The 18,339-nt window shown below is 44.7% G+C and overlaps 1 protein-coding gene and 1 long non-coding RNA gene across 5 annotated transcripts in view; one reads left to right on the top strand and one right to left on the bottom strand.

Moving 5' to 3' along the window:
• Positions 1–10,809, bottom strand: part of Adamtsl4 (ADAMTS like 4) — a 29,309-nt gene extending 18,500 nt beyond the window's left edge. Inside the window, exons 1-3 of one of the 2 annotated variants that reach the window (XM_046421641.2) lie at positions 10,594–10,809; positions 5,852–5,980; positions 315–489 (exon numbers count right to left, since the gene is read on the bottom strand). The gene's annotated coding sequence lies outside the window, so the exon portion shown is untranslated. Of the gene's footprint in view, positions 1–314; positions 506–5,851; positions 5,981–10,593 lie in introns of both variants that reach the window. The other variant, XM_046421640.2, reaches the window with a different exon arrangement.
• The window catches only part of LOC124077346 (uncharacterized), a 31,137-nt gene extending 14,164 nt beyond the window's left edge, over positions 1–16,973 (top strand). For 2 of the 3 annotated variants that reach the window (XR_009224676.1, XR_009224677.1), the window contains 4 exons: positions 7,884–7,930; positions 8,190–8,460; positions 12,551–12,601; positions 16,427–16,973. This is a non-coding gene — a long non-coding RNA (uncharacterized LOC124077346). The remainder of the gene's footprint in view (positions 1–7,883; positions 7,931–8,189; positions 8,461–12,550; positions 12,602–16,426) is intronic. The other variant, XR_006846588.2, reaches the window with a different exon arrangement.
• The last annotated feature ends 1,366 nt before the right edge of the window (positions 16,974–18,339 follow it).

Consider the following 18,339-nt stretch of genomic DNA (forward strand, 5'->3'; position numbering starts at 1 on the left):
CCTTGGGTGGCCTTGTTCCTGAGCTCCCTGGGGCCTCTTAGGCATACCTGAGTGACACTCCCTCCTCTCAGGGATTATGAGCCAGGTACTAATTGGGGTCTCAAATATAGGCTCCTAGGAACAAGTCCATTTCAATTTCTCAGTAATTTCCATTTCAAGAATCACTTAGGGGGCTGGGGATTTAGCTCAGTTGACAAAGTGCTTGCCTCGCATGCATGAGGCCCTGGGTTCAATCCCCAGCACCACACACACAAAAAAAAAAAAAAAGAAAGAGAAGAAAAAAAAGAATCACTATGGACTTGTGGGATTCCTACCCTCCTCTGTGACTCCATAGTGCCATCATATTGAGGTCACGTTGGTGCAGGTGGAGGTGGCTCCTCCAGGGGGATGTCCACGGACTCTCCAGGTGCAAAGGCTGGTTACTTTGGCCATGATATAGCCGGGGTCACAGTCTCAGGCGAGAGAGAAGCAGCGAGTGCCCCTGTTAGACTTAGAACGTATCAACCTGTGACCGTGAAGACCAGAGCCAGTGGAAGGAAGGGGCGTGAAGGGGTCTGCTCCCCAAACCTTCTCCCTCCCCAGGCTTCGCATTCCCTGTGGCTAGAGACGTTCTTTGAAACCTTAAAGTCATTTTTCACTTCTTTCCAGCCTCATTCTATGCCGCAGTCTGGCTGGGCACAAATGCCGCAGTCTGGCTGGGCACACAATCACGAGCCACCACACAGCTTGTAGATTCAAACAGCAACTCTTTATTCCCGAACTCACACCAGCCGTCTACAATCACGTTCTGGGGAAATCCACGTTCTCTTCCCAAATCCTCCTTCTCTCCCAAATTCACCTCCACTGGGCTTCTATCTCCAAAATATACTGTCTGAATCCCGTGAGAACTCAAGGGGAACTCAGGCAGCAGGATACGCCCTATTCCCAGCAGGAATAATCTTAAACCTTAAACCTGGAACCTAAACTGGGAACGCCCTAAACAAGATTATCTTAAAACCGGGAACACCCTAATCTGCCTTGGTCCTTGAGCAAGGTCACGTACATTCAATGTCACTGCAACATGGGGTACGCTGGCAAGGAAATTGTCATACCTACTTGGCTAATGGCTCCCAGCATCTCCCCCCTTCTGATTAATTAAACAACAAGCAATGCGGCTTAAGGACCGTGCCTGGTAGGTTGTCCAATTCAACATATGGTTCTTACCCGTCATCGGAAAACTGACCTTTAGGCGTCAGCCTCCTGTCTTAGGTTGATACCACTGCAATTGAATCATACCCGTCACTGACTACCGGTCCAGCATACAGCCATACTTGTGGATAGGTCTATGCACCAGTGGGGGGGTGAGGTTCTTTGCCTCACCTCTGTTGGCCCCCAAATTTGGCCTCGGTGCCAGTGGGGGAGAGAGGTTAATGTGGCTTATGGACCGTGCCTGGTAGGTTGTCCAATTCAACATATGGTTCTTACCCGTCATCGGAAAACTGACCTTTAGGCGTCAGCCTCCTGTCTTAGGTTGATACCACTGCAATTGGATCATACCCGTCACTGACTACCGGTCCAGCATAAGCCATTGGCCCCCAAATTTTAGACCATCACTAGCAGAAGGGAGGAGGATACAGAAATGCCACGACACCAAGCCAATTGACGGCTCCTTGGGAAAAATTGCATCACTGGTGACACCATCAGCAAAGATATGTCAGCACTACCACAATTAACATGGGGTGCGCTGGCAAGGAAATAAAAATTGCATCACTAGTGACACCATCAGCAAAGATATGCCAGCATTACCACAATTCGCTGCACCAAACGATAGTTACATAGTCCAGGCAAGTTCTGCAAGCAGTTCAAAGCAGAGGAATCTATCAATATGTCCATTTCCTCCCAAAATCCGTTTCCTCCCAAAGTAAGTTGACTCTTTGATTGAGCATTACTTGTTGAGTTCTTCACCGGCACTGGGATGGAGATAGGAATTCTGGCAATGATGCTAAAGAGACATTATCCTGAAAAGAATTATTAAATATAATGAAAAGGAAAGGTGAAAGTAAACAAACAGATCTGTTAACCTACTTTAAAAACAATCCTTAACAGCCTTTTACCTAATTTAAACTAGTAAACAAACAGATCTGTTAACCACCTTTAAAAACAATCCTTAACAGCTGTTTACATAATTTAAATTAAACCATTTAAATCACGTGAATAAAAAAAAATAATAATTCGGATCCATTTTTTCATGAGCGCTCCTCATATAAGAAATATGGGCATACGCACATACAGACATACAACACAAAACACAAGAGTGTACACAAACGTACAACACATAAGAAAATAGTAAAGGCCTTGTAGCTTTACCTAGGTGAAATCTCCATTGCAATGTTTAAAAACTCCACAGTCAAAAAATAAAACTGATCAGAAAAACATTAACCTAGGTTTGTATGAGCTCAAAAAATAAAAATAGAACCTTATGATGTGGAAAAATGCAATAATAAAATAGATCCTGGTTAATCACTGTCGCAGATGTAAGAATGGCCAAGCTGGAGTTCTGGATATCTTTTTGATGACAAAAATGGGAGTATTATGGGGAGATATGGAAGGTTGTATATGTCCTTCCGTTAATTGTTGTTTGACCAGATCATGGGCTACTTGTATCTTTTCTTTAGTCAGGGGCCACTGAGGAACCCACACTGGTCTTTCTGATTTCCAAGTAATTTTGATTGTCTCAGTGGCCCTTTCTGAAAATCCAACCCATGTCTGTCTGTTCCTTGATCTATTTGTACTGGTGCTGCTATACCTTGCCCTTGTTTTCCTAATCTTTTTCTTTCCTAAAGCCTTGTCTAGCCCTAGTAGTGGGCGCATTAGGATTGATGTTATTTGTTAACGTCAAACCTAATTGATCTAGGACATCTCGTCCCCATAAATTTATAGGAAGATGATCCAATACATATGGCTGTATAGTTCCTTCACATCCTTCAGGATCCTTCCAATCTAATATCATAGAACTTCTATGGGGATTAGTCGCCACTCCTAGGCCTCGAAGCGTTTGAGTGGCTTGTTGTAATGGCCAATGTTTTGGCCATTCTTGACGAGATATGATGCTAAGGTCAGCTCCTGTGTCCAGTAGCCCATTAAACTCATGACCTTGAATATTTAGTTTTAGCATTGGGCGAGAATCTAAATTTAAAGACAACATAGCCCAATCTACACCTGTGGAGCCTAATCCCCTGGAACCTCTTTCTACACTATGACTAGGAAATTTATTATGTAGGCTGGGTATTATTAACAACTGTGCTATTCTATCTCCAGGTGAAATTACTGATATACCTCTTGGAGAACTAGCTATAATTTTTATTTCACCTACATAATCGGGATCAATTACCCCAGGACTTATCATAAGTCCTTTTAATGTAGATGAACTACGTCCCAGTAATAAGCCTACTGTTCCTTGGGGAAGAGGTCCTTTTACTCCTGTGGGAATGATTTGAACTCCCATCTCTGGAGTTAATACTGCTCTGGCAGAGGCACAGATGTCCAACCCTGCGCTCCCTCGGGTTTGTCTGATGAGGGATTTAATGGACAATGTGTCCTGGGCACTACCCTGATGGTGTTGCTGGGATCCTCCACTGCCCCGTATATTTGTGGTTGTGGGCCCCGGAGCATTGGGCCCCCCTGTCCGTTTTTTGGCAATGGAGCCTGATGCCTTTCTCCACGATATCTTGGATAAATACCTGGTCTTTGTCCGTTTTTTGATAAGGGAGTACCTTCTATGGTGGTTTGAGAACGGCATTCATTAGCCCAATGTCTCCCTCTACGGCATCGTGGGCAAATACCTGGTATTCTATTCCTTTGATACCTACTTTTGTTAAACCCTCCTCCTATGGGGCAATTCCTTTTAAAATGTCCTGTTTGTTCACAATCATAGCATGTTTTTGGCCTGGCATCTAAAGCCTGTTGTACTGCAGCTGCCAAGACTTGCCCTTGTTCATTAATATCTCTACATAATTTAATATATGTGTTTAAATCTTCATGTCTCCATGGTCTAATAACCTCTCTGCAGCAACGATTTGCTTGGTCATAAGCCAGTTGTTTTATTAATGGCATTGCTTGTTCTGTATCCCCAAAAATTTTGGCAGCCGTTTGAATTAGCCTATCTACAAAGTCAGCGTAAGGTTCATTAGCTCTCTGTATTACCTTAGATAGCTGACCTTGTAAATCTCCATGTCCTTGTAAAGTCTTCCATGCCCTAACTGCGTCTGCAGCAATTTGTGCATATATAGCAGGATCATATTCAATTTGTTGCCGTTGACCCTCATAAGGTCCTTTTCCTAACAACATATCTAGATTTCTTTGAGGGTAACCGGCTGCTGCATTTCGCCTAGCTGTCTCCGCACAAAATTCCTCATTGGCAACCTTCCATAACAAATATTGTCCTCCATTTAGTACAGATTTACACATGCTAGCCCAATCTGCTGGCGTCATGTCCAAGTTAGTAATGGACTCGACCATGCTTACCGTGAAGGGAGCTTGGGGCCCGTAGGTTGTTACAGCCTCCTTTAACTGCTTCACTGTTTTAAAATCTAAAGCACGGTGAATTCGCTGCCCTCCTGCCTGTTCAAGTACAGGGCATGCTAATCTTTGAGGTCCTGTCTCAGGATCCCATTTATCAACTACGGGGTTTGAGGGCCACTCAGCTGTCTCCATCGGTGGGGCTGTTGGTTGAATTATGCCCTCTTGTGATAAAATGGAGTTAGTAACAGCCTCCTGTTGTGGCCTTTTTCCTAACAACCCCTTTTCCTTTAAATTTTCTTCCTCTGTCTGACTAGCTCGAGAGACCTTCTCTTTTGCTTGATCTAAAATGTCTTTCTCCATGGTCTGAACCTCTAACAATTTACTTAACATCTTTTCGGTTTGTTTTTTACTAATTTCTAATCTACTATAAAGATAACGCAACCCAATAAGATAGCACAAAACAAAGCCGAAACTGAATGAAACAAAAACGGAATAAAAAATCGTTGTATCAATTTTCTCTTCCTCAGGGCCGACAAACTTCAAACCTTTAGTCAACCATTTTTTCCAGTTTGCCTGAGAAATTTCTAGGGATAGGCAGCTTGAAACAAAAACAAGATAAATCAAAACAATAACACATTGTTTTTTGAGTTGGTCACCCATTCTTTCGCTCTTCCTCAGGGGCGAGCAATTTCACTTACCTCCAAGCTTCAGAAGTTCCCCGTACAAGCCACCAAATGCCGCAGTCTGGCTGGGCACAAATGCCGCAGTCTGGCTGGGCACACAATCACGAGCCACCACACAGCTTGTAGATTCAAACAGCAACTCTTTATTCCCGAACTCACACCAGCCGTCTACAATCACGTTCTGGGGAAATCCACGTTCTCTTCCCAAATCCTCCTTCTCTCCCAAATTCACCTCCACTGGGCTTCTATCTCCAAAATATACTGTCTGAATCCCGTGAGAACTCAAGGGGAACTCAGGCAGCAGGATACGCCCTATTCCCAGCAGGAATAATCTTAAACCTTAAACCTGGAACCTAAACTGGGAACGCCCTAAACAAGATTATCTTAAAACCGGGAACACCCTAATCTGCCTTGGTCCTTGAGCAAGGTCACGTACATTCAATGTCACTGCAACATGGGGTACGCTGGCAAGGAAATTGTCATACCTACTTGGCTAATGGCTCCCAGCAATTCTAGAATAGTGAAGAACTTTAAATATCTTCCTGCCCAGTCTCTTATTTGTTTACTTATCCCGAGCCACTGGGATTGCAGGCATGTGCCACCATTCCAACCCAGGCCCTTCACTTTACAGGTAAACAAATGGGGACCCAGGATGCGCCGTGACTCACCTTGGCTTCCGGGGCAAACAGGGTTAGCTTCAGACTTTCATATAGGCATGAAGTCCTGGTCTTTTAAGCCAACAGGTTTCTTCTTCACATATTCGCGGGTCCCCTTCCTGACTAAGCTCTCCTCTCCTCCTGTGTGAATGACATTGATCAATGCAAAAGCTTAACACTTTACCCGTGACACCCATGGAATGCCTTCTGTCCTTTCTAACCTCACATCCTACTCATTCCTCAAGTGGCTCAGATGCCACCTCTTCCAGGAAGCCGATGACTGGCCCTGGCATGACTTCTTCCTTCCAGCTGTATTCAGCCTGCAAAATCCATGGCGCTCATACCACGGTGTGACGGTAGGGAGGCTGCATCCATGTCCTCACCACTTCAATAATTGGATTATAACTTCTTAAGAGCAACGGCCTTGCCTCCCATGTCTGGGTTTCCTTGGCAGGATCTGACATTCGAGATCTGAGGCCAAGCACGGTGGCACAGGCCTATGATCCCAGCTGCTCAGGAGGCTGAGGCAGGAGGATTGCCAGTTCACGGACAGCCTCAGCAACTTAGCAAGACCCTATCTCAAACTAAAAAGTGCTGGGGGCATGGCTTTGTGTTTGTTATGCTGGTGCCACACACACACACACACACACACACACACACACAGTGATAAGATCTTAGTCACTTCTTGTGGAATACATGCACAAGGAGGAGACTTGAGAAAAATGCTTAGGAATGTCCCCTAGGCCATTGTCCCAAGTGAACCAGGGACACAAACTGAGAAGAAAGTGTCCAATTTAAGGAATGAGAAAGTCCCTAGAGTAGCTGAAGGCAGGAGCAAGCACAGAAGGAAAGGTGAAGTAGACACCAGGCAACGGCAACGGAGATCAGAACTTAGGGGTTGGGCTTGCTGCCGAGATGCAGGTTGAGACAGGAGGTGACCCATGCTCACCCCTCTCACCAAGGCACAGGCTCGACTGTCTGCAGGTCCCACCTGTGGCCAGGCACACTGACTGGGTGACACTGGCCCCCTAATAGAATTTCAGTTACAAGAAGTTGCTCTTCTGGAGATGGGAACTGGGACCTGCTCAGGCCAAGACATGCACCTGGCTCTCGGGGTTTCCCACTCTGCCTTCGGCCCATCTCTTCAACTGGACTCTTTTCACATCCAGGCTCCCAAACTGGCCAAGTATTTGAACACTCCCTGGTGCCTTGTCTTGGCCAGTGTGGCAGAGATCTCCCTGTCTCAGCCTCCCAGGAGCTGCCTCAGGCATTTTGAAACTCATTATTTTCTCTTTTCTCTCCCCAGCTCAAGTGCATCACCTCAGTTTTTTGTTTTTGTACCATGGACTGAACCCAGGGACGTCTAACCACTGAGCCACATCCACAGTCCTTTTTAAAAAATATTTTATGTAGAGACGGATGTTGCTAAATTGCTTAGGGCCTCACTAAGTTGCTGAGGCTGGTTTTGAATTCATGATCCTCCTGCCTCAGCCTCCCAAGCTGCAGGGATTACGGGCATGCGCCACCACCCCTGGCCAGTACCTCAGTCTTCAAGGACTTTTGTGCTGTGGTGCCGGCGGTGGAATCCAGGGCCTTGCACATGCTAGGCAAGCACTCCACCACTGAGCCACAAAGGCTTTTATGATTCATGACATCATTTGCCAGTCTTAAAATTTCATGAAATAGGAGTGTGCCAGTGGGCATCACTTCCATTTACCACACGAGGAAATGAGGCATGTTGGGGGGCAGAACGGTAGTCTCTGGACTCTAACTCCTTTCCTGACTGAGGAAGGGCGAGGGACAGGAAGTTAGGCTGGGTTTCAGGTACCCTAAGGAAGGAGCGGGTGCTCTTACCCAGGGGAACCTACAGCTCCCCAGAGCAGGCAGGGACATGAAGGAGCATAAGCCATCCCCTTATGTCGCAAAGCAAACAGCCCAGGAAGTCAGGAGCTGCCCTAGGCCACAGGGTCAGTGAGTGACCGCAGAGGGAGGAGCCCTGGCCCTGCAGAGTGGTCTAAGTCACCTGTGGACCTTTGTTCTCCAGGGCCTGGGTGTGGACGGATCCATCAGCAGATGTCTGTGAGACCTCTGGTGAGTCACTTTGTTTTTATTTATGAGCAGCAATGCTCAGTTCCCTGGCCAGATGTGTGTCGGGAAGTATGGACCATGCTGTTGGGTCAGTGTTCTGTGGGGTTTAAATGAGATGATACACACAAAGTTCTCACTTGAACAGTGCCTGGCCCACAGTAATTCCCCCTCAAGTGGTGGCAGATACTATGATTTAGAGTTTGAACATTCAAACACTATTTGTCTATACAAGTATGGCTAACTATGCTCTCACCCTTCAAAGGAAGCCATTCTTCAGGTCTCAGCATGAAGCTGTTGAGCAGTCTGGATTGTTCCACAGCCCGAGAAGCGCGCCTCTTTGATTTAATTGACCTTGAGCCACCCTCAAGTCCATTCTCCGAGTCTGGAGCCAGGAGGACCCCATCTGCTCTGCAGCCTGCCAGGGACCTGTCTTCAGCAGCTGACTCTATTCCCTGGCTCGTGGCCCCAGATTACTAGGGATCTGAACACCAAGAGGGGCTCGTCGCTGCCCACTGACGGATGACTGAGAACAGGTGGGTCCTGAAAGCCAGCCAGAGCCTATTTATGGTGAGGCAAAGCCAATCCAAGCCAAGATTCTGGAGACACTAAAGAGAACATTCCTACCTCCATTTCTGTCTGCTGGGAAGGCTGGGCACAGGTAACAGGCAGAATAAGGTGAGCCTTTAGTGAAAGCCAGCCAACACACTGGAAATGGACCCTTTATAAAAGCAGTTAAGAGCAACCCAGGAGACATGGGACACTGACACAGGAGGATCTCAGGGGCTCCACAGCACAGGCCCTCCCCGTTTGTTTTTGCCCGGGATCAGTCTTTCATAAAATAAGTCCAGCAAGCCGGGCACAGTGGCGCAGGCCTGTAATCCCAGTGGCTCAGGAGGCAGAGGCAGGGGGATTGCAAGTTTAAAGCCAGCCTCAGCAACTTAGCAAGGCCCTGTCTCTAAATAAAATATAAAAAGGGCTGGGGATGTGGCTCAGTGGTCAAGTGTCCCTGGGTTCAATTCCATATGAAAAATATATATATATATGTGTGTGTGTGTGTGTGTGTGTATACATCTCCAGCATACCCTCCCCCAGCCCTCCCTTCCCCTCCTCTGAGGTGACACCTTGTGACTTTGCTGAGGCGGCCTGTGCATATGCAAACACACAGCTCACGTGTCAGTACTCTCCTTTCTCTGCCTTTCTTGGATTACAGAGTCTCCCGGAGGTGCTGATTAAAGCTCTGTGTTCTGATGCAGAGATTAGATGGCTCCTGCCCAAGGATGACACACAAATTTGTGACACAGTCCACATTTTTGTGAGAAAACAAAAACAAAAAAACACTCTGGGTTCTTTCCCTGAAATAGGGCCACGTGAAAGTATTGACAGCTTCAGGGGTTCACACATAACTCATTTATTCTCCTCAGGAAGGTATTCTGGTTGTGGCTTACAGCATCTGGGGCTGATCTACACTGGATCTCCTTAAACCCTGTCCCTCTTCCCCACCATGTCTCCTACCCTCTGGGATCTTGAGAGGATTCCAACCAAGCACCTCCTTTAAGTCCTTGACAAGATAGCTAAAGTGAGGAGACAGCTATTTAACACCTTCTTTCAATAGCTTTTCATTATATTTAGAATAAAATAAAACATAAATTCGGGCTGGGGATGTGGCTCAAACGGTAGCGCGCTCGCCTGGCATGCGTGCGGCCCGGGTTTGATCAGCACCACATACAAAGATGTTGTGTCCGCCGAAAACTAAAAAATAAATATTAAAAAATTCTCTCTCTCTCTTAAAAAAAAAAAAAAAAACATAAATTCTTTTTGTTTGTTTATCTGTGGTGCTGGGGATCAAATCCAGGGCCTCACTTGTTAAAAACATGCTCTGTCATTGAGCTTCGCTCCCAGCCCCATCCCTAATGATGCTTCGGGTTTTGTTTTGGTATTTGTTTCCTTGTGTTACTGGGGATTGAACTCAGGAGTGCTCTACCACTGAGCCAAGTCCCCAGCCCTTTTAATTTTTTGAGACAGGCTCTTGCTAAGTTGTTGAGGCTGGCCTCAAACTTGTGATCCTCCTGCCTCAGCTTCCCAAGTAGCTGGGACTACAGTGCATACCACCACGCCCAGCTGAAGTTCTTCCCATGACCTAGAAGGCCTCCTGCCTGACCTCGCCCATCACTGCTCATCATCGATCATGTCAAATCCAGTTCCAGCCAGGCAGGGTGGCACAGGCCTGTGATCCCAGGCATGGGATGGGGAAGCTGATGCAGGAGAATCACAGATTTCAAGCCAGCCTCAGCAATTTAGCGAGGCCCTAAGCTACTTACTGAGAACCTGTCTCAGAAAATAAAAAGGGCTGAGGATGTGGCTCAGTGGAAAAGCACTGCTTTTAATCCCCAGGACCCAAAACAAACAAACAAACAAACAAAACCAAAATCCAGTCCCACCTCAGGGTCATTGCTTAATTTGTTCCCTCTGCCTGAAAGGCTATTTCCCCTGCCGGTTGCTTTGCTGGCTCTTCGGGTCATTCAGATGTCAGTGCAAATGTCATTCCTCTGAGAGGCCATTCCTAACCCTCAAAATGCTGCTCTCCACCCCGAGCACCCTTTCTAATATCCCCTTTTATTTTTACTTTGCCCCCTTGGGGACACCTGCCACTTCTGAAAATACCTTACATTGTCAGTCATTTCCGGTTTATCTTCACTGTTAGGCATCATGCTGCGCAGTAGCCTCCTTGCCTGCCACATCTCAGCACCTGGACAGGGCCTGGCACGCACTGGGCACCCAGCCAGTAGCCGTGGAATAAAGGACCCTAGTGGGGATCCGAGGAGAATCTCAATCCTGTGACCGACCACAGGTGGCTGACGGCAGTCCCTAGCTCCTGACCCAGGCGGAGGTCCTGCCTCATTCCTCTGTTGCCTAGCCTGCCCTCTTCCCACGTCTCTGGAGCCACTCCCTCCCAATCAGCATCTAACAAAAACTCTTTTGTGATGTAGGCCTGGGGGATTCTATCTGAGTCAGTTGGCCTCTGCAGCTGCAGCTCAGCTGAGTCCAAAGGTCTGCTCAGCGTTTCCAGTGAAACAGCCAGCAACCCTGCGGTCTGAGGGCTAGAGCTCCACCCAGGGGAGCCTCTGCTCCTGGCCTGTTCAGTCCAGGGTCTTGGGGATAAATGCTGACCAACAAAATAGGAAAAGTAAAGCTATTTATTCTGAGCGTGCAGTAGCAAGCTGTCACTTGCTACAAAATTCACAGTCACTTGAATTTCGGCAGAGATCCAAAGGTGGTTCAAGGAGTGAGAAGGATTTCTGGTGGAAAAGGGAGGCCTCAGGTGTGCCCTGATTAGAGGCTGTGGGCCTGGAAGACCCAGGCATGCTACCAGAAAGGGAGGCATCCCTGTGTGATTATCAAGGGTGTGTCTTCTGCTTTCTCTGCTTGCTCCTAAATTGCAAGGGAGGATACAAATTAGGGAAACTGTCAGTTATTAATCAAGTTCTGGTCATTTGGGGCTGATTGTTTTATAGAGTTTATTGCTTTGCTTCCTCAACTCTCACTGGCAATCTGGCCTCTTTCTAGTCTGACTTCCTCTGTATTTTATTTATTTATTTAGTTAGTTTTGGGCTGTACTGGGGATTGAACCCTGTGCCTCACCCATGCTATGCAAGTGCTCTATCCCTGAGTTATGTCCACATCCCTTTTGAGACAGGGTCTCACTAAATTGCCTGGACTGGCCTTGAACTCCTGGGATCAAGTGATCCTCCTGCATAGCTGAGACTACAGGCACACACCACCACAACTGGGTGAGGGTTCTATTTTTATTTATTATTATAAATTTTCAGTATGGGGAACCCAGAGCCTTGTATATGCTAAGCATATATTCTCACCACTGAGCCACATCCCCAGCCCCAAGAGTTCTAATTTTTTTTTTAAATTGTTGATAGATCTTTATTTTATTTATTTGTTTATATGTGGTGCTGAGGATCGAACCCAGTGCCTCACACATGCCAGGCAAGTACGCTACTGCTGAGCCACAGCCACACCCAAGTTCTAATTTTTTTATGTTTATTTTTTAGTTATAGGTAGACACAATATCTTTATTTTTATTTTAATGTGGTGCTGAGATTCAAACCCAGTGCCTTACACATGTTAGGGAGTGCTCTACCTTTGAGCCACAACCCCGCCCAAGAGTTCTATTATTTTTTTTTTTAGATGTTGATGGATCTTTATTTTATTCATTTATTTATATGTAGTGCGGAGGATCAAACCCGTGCCTTGCACATGCTAGGCAAGCGCTCTACCACTGAGCCCCAGCCCCAGCCCCAAGAGTTCTATTTTTATATATGGGCCGGCCACCATTCATTTGTACATCCAGTTTCTTAGTCTACATGGATCTGTGAGACACACAGGACGTGTGAAAGGGCTTTGTGTATTGTGCAGGTTCTAGTGTGAGGGAAGGCCGTGGGAACCTGATGGAGAGGGCCTGTCTCATCAAGATGAGGAGACTGACTGTCAGCACTGGGTAGTGACAGTAACAAAACCAGCATTTAGTGAGTGTGAGTCACTGCCTTGAGCCTTCATAGAACCCCCACAATAATCCTAAGAAGTAGTTATTATTAATATCTTCATTTTTTACAGATGAGGAAACTGAGGCACAGAATGATAAAGGAAATTGCCTAGGATCACAAGGTAAGCATCAGAGGGGAAAAATGGTTATATTGTTGTGCTCTGCCAAAAATTATTTATTTTTTGTAATACTGGGGACCGAACCCAGTGCCTTGCCCAAGCTAGGCAGGTGCTTTACCACTGAGCTATATACCCCTTACCCTGCTTTACCCATAATTAGTTGCAGCTGTGCTCCCCTAAATGCTACTTTCTCAATCCAAGTTTTTGCCCTGGGCTGGGACTACTGCTTAGTGGCAGGGCCCTTGCCAGAAGGCCCTGGGTTCAATTTCCAGAACCACAAAAATAACCCAAAGTCTTTAGCTTCATGAGGTGAAGTGCCTGTAGTCCCAGCTGCTTGGGGGAACAGTGCTGGGGGCTCACCAGAGCCCAGGGGGTTTTAGCTAGCCTGGGCAACATAGCAAGAATGTCTCAAAAATAGTCTTTGTCCTTGAATGTTTGTCCTGTTGAATCACTATTAGTCACTATACAAAAACAGCCACTGCTAAGTACCAGGTAGGGTCTAAGCACTGGCACGTGTCAACTCACTTAATCTTCTTCTTCTTTTTTTTTTTTTAGAGAGAGAGAGAGAGAATTTTTAATATATATTTTTTTTTTTTTTAGTTTTCGGCGAACACAACATCTTCCTTTGTATGTGGTGCTGAGGATTGAACCCAGGCCGAAGGCATGCCAGGCGAGCGCGCTACCGCTTGAGCCACATCCCCAGCCCAATCTGCTATTATTTTTACTTATTTAGTTTTATGTGGTGCTGAGGATCAAACCCAGTGCCTCACCTGTACTAGGAAAGTGCTCTACCATTGAGCCACAACCCCAGTGCCCCCAGTGCCCCCAGCACCCCCAGCCCTTTTTATTTTGAGACAGGCTCCTGCTAAGGAGGTGAACTTGTGATCCTTCTGCCTCAACCTTCCAGTTGTTGTGCCATTGTGCCTGGCTCTTTTATAGAAGAAAAAACTGAGGAACAAAGTAACTTCCCTGAGGTGGCCCAGTTCAGGCCTCTGGGCCTTGAGTTTGTACCTCAAACTCTGCACCACAGTCCCACACTAGTCAATTAGCGGATGGGACTACCATCAGTCAAGTCCAGATCCATAGCAATGGTGGCCCATGGCTAACACCTATCCCCAAGTTGGTGGCTCTTACTTTTCTGAATCACAAATTCCTTTGAAAATCTGGTAGAAGCTACAGACACTCTCCCTGGGGAAAAAAAAAACATACAATTCTCTCTCTCTCTCTCTCTCTCTCTCTCTCTCTCACACACACACCCCCCCCCCACACACACACACAGAGTTTTGTACACACTAGGAAATTCTCAGGTGCCCCTTGAGCCTTTTCAAGGACCTCACTAGGCAAGTGGGCAACAGTGGAAGACGGACGGCTGGGGTGAGTGTTTCAGCCTTGGGGTGGTCCTGAGTCTGGAGCCAAGGGAAAGTCTTGAAGTTCTAAAAGGTTACATTTAATGAGACAATGGAAATAAAATTCCACATTTATTTTCATTTACTTAATCTGTGAAAAGAAAAAAAGCAGCCTGTCTGGCCAGACCCCTTTGGACTGATCTAATTACCCAACTTCTCTCCCACGCCCAGATAGTTGAACAGTGCTGGGGAAACCTCAGAATTCTGCCGATTTATGCCAATGCATTTAGGGTTTCTAGGCCCAGTGGGGTCTTTAACACAGCTTGGCAACTCTTACTTGTACCAGACAAATGCTCACACCCAGTTCCCACAATGGTCATTCTAATCCTTCTTTAATGACTCATTAAGCTTTAAAAATTTTCATTCTTATCCCTTCAAGACTATTTCCCCTTTCACCTATGCTCTTGACCCTTCAGTCTTTTTTTCTTTTTTTGGTAGATATTTATTTAGAGGCTACCATGAATGGCACTGGGCCAGACTGCTGATATCCATCATAGTCCCTGCTCTCGGAGAGGCAGAAAGACCTCCATTCAACAAATAATTACAATTATAATGAGAGATACTTTAGAGTATTATAGGATATATTGATTTGGGGACTTTAGGAATATCTCCCTGAGAAAATGACATTTATAGCTAATTCTTTAGGGATGATATGTCAGTTAGGAATGCTTTGAGTTACACATGACAGAAACCCTGACTAACAGTGAAACCATACGGATGTTTATGATTTACCCATAATGCCTAAAGCAAAGGGCTCTTGGATCTTTAAGTGGCTCAATAATATCAAGAGCCACAAGTCAACAACTCTGCAATTTTCTTTTCTTTTTCTTTCTTTCTTTCTTTTCTTTTCTTTCTTTTTTTTTAGAGAGAGAGAGAGAGAGAGAGAGAGAGAATTTTAATATTTATTTTTTAGTTTTCGGCAGACACAACATCTTTGTTTGTATGTGGTGCTGAGGATCCAACCTGGGCCGCACGCATGCCAGGCGTTGAGCCACATCCCCAGCCCAACTCTGCAATTTTCTTAGCTTTTCCTTCAGTCTAAAGAGGACTGCCACAAATTCAAGTGCGACTTCCTTACATAACATCATCCCAAATCAGAACACAGATAAAAGGCTCTGGTTCCTGAACAGCCTTCTTGCACAAGTCCATAAAAATTTATCCACAAATTCCCTGAAGTCTTCTTCCTGTGTGTTTCTGGCTGAAAGTGGGTCATATGCCCACCCCAGATAGGTAAAAGGAAGAGGGTGACCATGATTGACTTAGACCAGCCATGATATTTTTTATTATATGGCACAATGAAAACCCTACAAAAGAATGAAGTTGGAGCCCTGCCTCACAGTACATATTCAAATTAACTCAAAATGGATCAAAGACTTAAGTATAAGACATAAATGAACAAAAACAAACAGAAGAAAACAAGCAAGGATAAATCTTTGTGACCTTGGATTTGGGAAAGTTTTCTGAGATATGACACTAAAAATACATGTAACTAGCGAGGCATATTGGCACATTCCTGCAATCCCAGTGACTCAGGAGGTAAAGTCAGGAAGACTGCAAGTTCAAAGCCAGCCTCAGCAACTCAGAAAGTCCCTTAACAATTTAGTGAGAGGCTGTTTGAAAATAAAAAATAACAATTAGGGCTGGGGATATAGCTCAGTCTTAACATCCATGAGTTAAATCCCCAATATAAAAAAAAAAATCTGATAAAAGTATGAGAAGGAAAAAGTATAATACTACAGGCTGGGGTTGTGGCTCAGCGGTAGAGCGCTTGCCGTGCATGTGTGAGACCCGGGTTGGATCCTCAGCGCCATATAAAAATAAATAAACAAGGGCTGGGGATGTGGCTCAAGCGGTAGTGCGCTCGCCTGGCATGTGTGCGGCCCAGGTTCGATCCTCAGCACCACATACAAACAAAGATGTCGTGTCCGCCAAAAACTAAAAATAAAATAAAATAAACAAAATAAAGATAGTGTGCTCTCTATAACTAAAAAAAAAAGAAAAAATTAAAAAAAGAAACCATTCATGGGAAATTATACAAAAATTCTAAACAAAATATTTGGAGATTTAATCTGGCAATAAATAAAATAATGATACATCATGTCCAAGTGTGTTTATGATTATTTTAGTATGCAAGCTAAGTGCAACTTTTTGAAAGTCAATTTATGAATTTACCACATTTAACAAACTAAACAAGCCACATGAGGTGGTGCATGCCTGTAATCCTAGCTACTTGGGAGCCCAGCCTGAGCACTTTAGCCAGACCCTGTCTCGACATAAAATAAAAAGGGCTGGGGATGTAAGTCGGTGGTAGAGTGCTTGGCTAGTACATATGAGGCAATGGGTTCAATCCCTAGTACTGTTAAACAAAAAAAATCCAGCATTACAACTAAACATCTTAACTGGCTTTATTTTCAATTCTTAGAATTAGGCAACCTTCATTTCATAAAAGAGCATTCCTATGGGCTGAGCTGAAGAGGTTGGTTTATATAAAGAAAGTCTGAAGAAAGAAGCAACACAAGAACAAATAGCAAACTGGTATTTCAATTACTTTCCTTGTAAAGTGGATTACTTCCTCTTTCAGAAATATCTACTATAGGGCTGGGGCTGTAGCTCGGTGGTAGAGTGCTTGCCTTGCAGGTGTGAGGCCCTGGGTTCAATCCTTAACACCACATAAAAATAAATAATAAAGATGTTGTGTCCATCTACAACTAAAAAATATTTTTAAAAAAGAAATATTTACTTCTGTTAATGTAGATATATATATTTGTGGGTGTATGTGTGTAGTGCTGGGGATTGAATGTTAATGGATATTAAACTCTCTATAGAGCTAACATTCTTGAGATAATGTTTTGGGGGCTGGGGATGTGGCTCAAGCGGTAGTGCCCTCGCCTGGCATGCGTGCGGCCCGGGTTCGATCCTCAGCACCACATACAAACAAAGATGTTGTGTCCGCCGATAACTAAAAATAAATAAATATTAAAAATTCTCAAAAAAAAAATGGTGTTTCGGTCCTTTTTATTTTTAGAATATTTTGCACTCTGCCTAACACAAAAAGGATTGTGTTTTATTTAGATGAACTTTGTATATACAGCCAATGCTTTGCACACATTTCCCTTCCTTTCTAACAAAATCCTACTTAAGCTTGAATTCCTTGTGAAGCTGATGAACCGAACCCAGGCTAATGCCATTTTTTTTTTTAAAGAGAGAGCGCGCGCGCGAGAGAGAATTTTTTAATATTTATTTTTTAGTTATCGGCAGGCATACATCTTTGTTTGTATGTGGTGCTGAGAATTGAACCCGGGCCACACGCATGCCAGGCGAGTGCGCTACCGCTTGAGCCACATCCCCAGCCCAGGCTAATGCCATCTTAAGACTGGAAGCCATTTCATCACAAAGTCATGAAAAGTTCATTTGTTTTACTGTAAAATACTAAGATTTCTATTTGGCCTGACCATAATTTGCTTGGGATTCCTGCCCTTGCTTTGAACTTCCCCATGCCTGGCTCTCCTTGACCAGATGACAACCCTCCCTGATATTCCAGCTGCTCCTGCTTAACTCTGATGTTGGACTGAGTCTGCTGCCCACCTTGAGATGTTAAAACAATGTAGATCATTACCTGCTGTCTGCCCTTGTATAATGCTTGCCAGAACCCTGTCAGCTGTAAGCTCCCAAGACACCTCTCTTTTTGTATTATAAAAACTTCCCTGTAATCAGACGAGCTACTTTTCTTTGGCCCTGTTTTTCTGGGTGAGACAGTCCCTGATCAGCTCTCTTATGTACACAATATAAGCTTGCTTTAATTTGGTTTAAATTTGAGTGGGTGGTCTTTCTTCACATTGTGGTTCAACAAAGCTTCCGCCCATTTCTCTACATAGTTAAGAGAGCTCTGACTCCTTTATCTTCCACCCCTAAACTGAACAAATTACATATTAATAGTTTATTTATACAACTAATTGCTGTAAATGTTAACACTGTCACCTTTTCTTGCTAACAAAAATCTTACCCTTGCTTCCAGGCTCCATCCAAACTCACCTCCTCCATTAATAGTTCCTTAGAGATACATGCACATCCATGTTAACTGCAGCATAATTCAAAACGACAATTTATGGAATCAGCCTAGGTGTTCATCAACAGATGAATGAATCAAAAAAATGTAGTATATATACACAATCGAGTTTTTTTTCAGCCATAACGAAGAACAAAATTATGTAATTTGCAGAAATATAGATGAGCATTTTGGGGGAAATAAGCCAAATTCATAGACAAAAGTTATGTTTTCCCTCATATGTGGAAGCTAAAAGGGAAAAAAGAGACACCACGAAGTAGAATGACCAT

Source organism: Marmota monax, unplaced genomic scaffold (assembly GCF_021218885.2).
Source record: "Marmota monax isolate L192 unplaced genomic scaffold, Marmota_monax_Labrador192_F-V1.1 WCK01_AAM20220418_F8-fsc00108, whole genome shotgun sequence".
Classification (NCBI taxonomy): Eukaryota; Metazoa; Chordata; class Mammalia; order Rodentia; family Sciuridae; genus Marmota; species Marmota monax.